This window comes from Talpa occidentalis, unplaced genomic scaffold (genome assembly GCF_014898055.3).
Source record: "Talpa occidentalis isolate TD23 unplaced genomic scaffold, MPIMG_talOcc4v2.1 talOcc4.4, whole genome shotgun sequence".
Taxonomy (NCBI): domain Eukaryota; kingdom Metazoa; phylum Chordata; class Mammalia; order Eulipotyphla; family Talpidae; genus Talpa; species Talpa occidentalis.
Genome location: NW_023604295.1, coordinates 37515662 through 37521735, shown reverse-complemented (window position 1 = coordinate 37521735; position 6074 = coordinate 37515662).

Sequence of the window (6074 nt, the reverse complement as noted above, 5' to 3'; positions counted from 1 at the left end):
GGAAGCAACAAGACAAACGGCCCACAAGAACGAACGACGCAGCAAGCGGGACTGTGAGTGGAGGGGAACTATTGCAGGCACCACACCCCGTGAACGGGAGCTGAGGCGAACCCTGCAGGACCGCCACGGCGGTGAGCGAACGGCTCCGGGCGCCATTGGAGAAGAACAAAGACCTCGGGAGGCGCGCACGCAGCCCGGGCTGCCGGTAAGCCTGCGCGGAAACGCGGCGCGCCGCCTTGGGGAGCTTGAAAAGCAAGTGCAGACCTGGATCGCGGCTGCCCAGGTCCCCGCGCCTGCGACCTAGGCTTGCGGGGAGACGACCTGGGCTTGCGGGGAGACGCAAGGAGGACCTCACTGAGGTGAGGGTCCCTCCCTGAGTGAGCGGGAACCAGGCGCCCAGGCACGGGAGCTGTGCAAAAGGCGCCATTCCCGCGCCACTGAACTGGGCTACAGCCCGCGTCCTGGAACTGAGGGCTTTTGAACTGAGACCCGGGGCACGAAAATTCGGGGCGTGGGTTCTCCACGACGGTGGGGCACAAGGCAGACACAGCACCCCAAAGCTGTTTGAGTGTAACCCTACCATTCTCGCTCTGTTCTCTGTCCCACGGGGGGGGTGGGGGGAGGCGAAAAAAAAGCCCCCAAGGACATAGGAGAGATCTCTGGGCCAACCTAGCGACCAGGAAAAAAAAAGTCACTAACACCCTATAAAACAGGACATTTCTTAAGACTGGCTTGAAAAGGGCAGAAGGGTTTCTGGAGACCCAGTGGCCAGCCGGGAAGTTATTCCACGCCAGGCCCTTCCGACCAGCAGTCTGAGCACCCACAGAGGGAGCAGGCACCACGTCGGGGCAGACTGGGTGCGCAGAAGAGTGTGCCTGAAACCGGAGGCGCAGGGACTGCATCCCGCTTCGCCATTTGAGAACAGGGACATTTCTTCAGTAAAAACTGCCTAAAACCAGCAGAAAGCTCCCCCAGAAGACAGAGATGGCTCCTGGAAGAGGCAGAGGGGAGCGGAGAAGTTCACCCAAGATGTCAGTCAGTCCGAGCAACACAGTGTCCCAACGCATACGACAAAATTAGAAAACAGACAGTAGGGAGAGAAGAAACCACACGCAACCTAAAAAACTCCTCAGGAAAGAAGCACACCACAAAAAGAAAACCACTCCCCAGATTGCAACGACAGCAACTTGGAAGAACTTCTGAGCCTTCCAGAAAGAGAATTTAAAATTGCCATGATTAAAAAAGTGATAGATCGAAGAAGGAAAAATTGAAGTCCCTAAAGAGGAGTTAAGAGAAATGCAGGAGATCAAAGAATTAATGGAGGAACTAAAGAACTCTGGGAAAAGCAATGAAAGCAGAATAGATGAAATGGAAGAACGAATAAGTAATCTTGAAGACACAGAAATAAAAAAGAACCAAAACAGAAAAGGAAAGAGAAGTACGAAGGAAAAAGAATGAAGAAAGACTTCGGGAACTATCTGACTCCATGAGGAAAGGAAATATAAGAGTTATAGGAATTACAGAAGAGAGGAGAGGAGAGAGATGTAGGAACAGAGAAAATATTCATGGATATAATTGAAGAGAACTTCCCAAATGAGAAGAAGGAGGCTGAAAATTGATATACAAGAAGCAAGAAGAACACCAAACTTCCACGACAAAAGGAAAAACACAGCAAGACACAATAATAGTAAAGCTCCCAAGAATCCAGGACAAGGAAAAAATAATGAAGCTGACAAGAGGGAAGAAACAGATAACATTCAAAGGAAAACCCAATCAGGCTGACATCAGACTTCTCTGAAGAAACACTACGGGCAAGGAGAGAGTGGAGGGACATAGTCAACAGACTCCAAGAAAACAGATGCCAACCAAGAATACTCTATCCGCAAAGCTCTCTTTCCTCCATGAAAGAAAGAATATGGACCTTCCCAGACAAAGAGAAACTCCGGAATTTCATTGCGACTAAACCCCCACTCCAAAAAATACTACAAGGAATCCTAAAGCCAGAACCTCAGAGGGACGAATAACAACGAAAGAAGACCAAAAAAAAAAAGTTATTAAAAGAATAAATAATAAAATCAAAGGAAAGACAAACATAATGGCAAATACAGATGCTAACATATCAATATTAACTCTAAATGTAAATGGACTAAACTCTTCAATAAAAAGACACAGAGTTGCAGCCTGGATTAAGAAACAAAACCCAACCTTTTGCTGTCTCCAGGAAAACACATTTAGCTACAAAAGATAAAAATAGGCTCAAAGTCAAAGGATGGAAAACAATCCTACAGCAAATGGGCCAAAAAAGAAAGCAGGAACAGCTATACTTATATCAGATAAAACAGACTTCAAACTCAAAAAAATAAAAAGAGACCCCAATGGTCACTACATTATGATTAAGGGACAATACTTCAAGAAGAAAATAACACTCATTAACATATACTCACCAAACGAAAGAGCACCAAAATATATCAGACAACTGTTGTCCTCTTGCTGAAAAACAGACATCAGAGAAAACACATATGGTAGTGGGAGACTTCAACACACCACTATCAACAATGGAAGAATCAACAAGACAAAATAAAGAAAGAAACTAAAGCTCTAAATAAGGACCTAGAGCATTTGGGCTTAACAGACATCTATTAGAAACAAACCCAAAAAAACGGAAAGGAAGTACACATTTTTCTCAAAGCGCACACGGATCATTCTCCATAGATCGATCACATACTGGGGCACAAGACAAACATCAACAGATACACCAAGATTGAAATCATACCAACCATCTTTTCTGACCACGAAGGCATCAAACTAGAAATAAATCATAAAAAGAAGGCAAGGTACTATCCTACCTCATGGAGATTAAAAGCCACACTACTGGAAGACCACTGGACTAACGAGGAGATCAAAGAAGAAATTAAAAAATTCTTTGAATTGAATGACAAGGAGGACACCAATATCCTAAATGTATGGGATGCAGCAAAAGCAGTAATAAGAGGAAAATATATAGCAATAGAAGCTCACATCAAAAAACAAGAAAGAACTCAAAGAAACAACCTAATCTCGAAGCTCAAGATCTAGAAAAAGAACAACAAAAAAACCCCAGAACCAGTAGAAGAAAAGAAATAATAAAAACCAAAGCAGAAATAAATGAAATTGAAACTAAAAAAACAATCCAAAAGATCAATGAAACCAAGAGCTGGTTCTTTGAAAAAATAAATAAAATAGACAAACCCCTAGCCAGGCTCACAAAGGAAAAAAGGAGAAAGCACAAATACACAGAATCATAAATGAAAGAGGAGAAATCACAACGGACACAGCAGAAATCAAAAGAATAATCAGTAACTACTATGAACAGTTATATGGAAACAAGTTCAACAATCTAGAGGAGATGGACAAATTCCTACAACTCTACAATCACCCAAAGCTAGATAAAGAAGAAATAGAACACCTAAACAGACCAATTACAAGCAGCGAAATTGAAATGGTAATTAAAAACCTCCCCAAAAACAAAAGCCCAGGACCTGATGGATTTACAAATGAATTCTACCAAACATTCAGAGACGAATTAGTGCCTATCCTTCACAAACTCTTCCAAAAAATTGAGAAGGAAGGGACAATACCAAACACGTTCTATGAAGCCAATATTACACTAATACCAAAACCGAATAAGGACAACACAAAAAAGGAAAACTATAGGCCAATCTCCCTAATGAACACTGATGCAAAAATCCTCAATAAAATTTTAGCTATCAGAATCCAACAATGTATCCATAAGATAATTCACCACGACCAAGTTGGATTCATTCCAGGGGCACAAGGATGGTTTAACATCCGAAAATCAATCAACGTTATCCAACACATCAACAAAAAGAAATATAAAAACCATATGATAATATCAATAGATGCTGAGAAAGCTTTCGACAAAGTGCAACACCCATTCATGATAAAAGCCCTTGAAATTCTTGGGATACAAGGAACATACCTCAACATCATAAAGGCCATCTATGACAAGCCAACAGCCAGTATCATTCTCAATGGTGAAAAGCTGAAAGCAATTCCATTAAGATCTGGAACAAGACAAGGATGTCCACTCTCACCACTGCTTTTCAATATAATACTGGAAGTCCTAGCCAGAGCAATAAGACAAGAGAAAGACATCCAAGGAATCCAAATAGGAAAAGAAGAAGTCAAACTATCACTATTTGCAGATGATATGATAATATACATAGAGAACCCCAAAATCTCCACAGAAAAACTAATTCAACTCATCAATCAATTCAGTAAAGTGGCAGGATACAAAATCAACACGCAAAAGTCAGTAGCCTTCCTATACACAAACAATAAATCTGAAGAAGAAGAAATCAAAAAAAACCACCCCTTTTATTATCGAAACAAAAAAAATCAAATATTTGGGAATAAATCTAACAAAAGAGGTAAAGGACCTATACAAAGAAAACTATAAAACACTGTTAAAAGAAATAGAAGAAGACACAAAGAAATGGAAAGACATCCCCTGCTCATGGATTGGAAGAATAAACATTATTAAAATGGCCATCCTACCAAAAGCAATATACAGATTCAATGCTATTCCAATCAAAATCTCAATGGCATTCTTCAAAGAAATAGAACAATTATTGATGAAATTCATATGGAATCACCAAAAACCCCGAATAGCCAAAGCTCTACTGAAAAAAAAAGAAGGAAATGGAGGCATCACACTCCCAGACTTCAAACTATACTACAAAGCCATAATCATCAAAACTGCATGGTATTGGAACAAGAACAGACATACAGACCAATGGAATCGAATAGAAAATCCAGAAATAAACCCACAGATTTATGGTCAACTAATCTTTGACAAAGGAGCAAAGACTATGCATTGGAGCAAAGAAAGTTTGTTCAATAAATGGTGCTGGGAAAACTGGGTCGCTACATGCAAAAGAATGAAGCTTGACCACTACCTCACACCATACACAAAAATCAACTCAAAATGGATTAAAGAACTAGACATAAGACCTGAAACCATAAAATACATAGAAGGAAATATAGGCGAAACACTACGGGATTTGCACATCAAAGACATCTTTACAGACACATCACCCAAAGCAGTGATAGTGAAGAGAAAGATAAACAGCTGGGACTACATCAAATTAAAGAGCTTCTGCACAGCAAAAGAGACAATAACAAAAACAAAGAGAAACCCCACCAACTGGGAGAACATTTTTGCACCCAACACTAATGATAAAGGACTGATTACAAAATTCTGCAAAGAGCTGATGAGACTCAGCAACAACAAAGAAAATAATCCAGTCAAAAAATGGGCAGAAGAGCTAAAAAGAAACTTCTCTGAAGAGGAAATGCAAATGGCCAACAGACATATGAAAAAATGTTCAACATCACTTGTAATCAGGGAAATGCAAATCAAAACTACCATGAGATACCATCTCACACCAGTGAGAATGGCACATATTAAAAAAACTAGCAACAACAAATGTTGGCGAGGATGTGGAGAAAAAGGAACTCTTGTGCACTGTTGGTGGGAGTGCAAACTGGTCCAACCACTATGGAGAGCTGTGTGGAGATTTCTGGACCTACTAAACATAGAGCTTCCATATGATCCAGCAATTCCACTCCTAGGTATTTACCCAAAGGACACAGAAACGTCAATTCCAAAGAGCACCTGCACCCCTATGTTTACAGCAGCACTGTTTACAATAGCTAAGCTTTGGAAACAACCCAAATGCCCAAAAATAGATGACTGGATCAAGAAGATGTGGTACATATATACCATGGAATATTACTCAGCATTCAAAAAAGATAAACACATGCAATTTGCAGCAACATGGATGGCACTGGAAGGGATCATGCTCAGCGAAATAAGCCAAAAAGAAAAAGAAAAATACCGGATGGTCTCACTCATAGCAGGAATCTAGAAAACTTAAATAAGGGACCAGGAAAATCAATATAAGAAAGTGAAAATCAAAATCAACAAAAAACTATGAACCAGAGACACTTTTTGGGGGGTGGGGGGCGGGAGGGGAAGGATTGGGGTCAGAATGGGGCGTTTGCAATTGTAT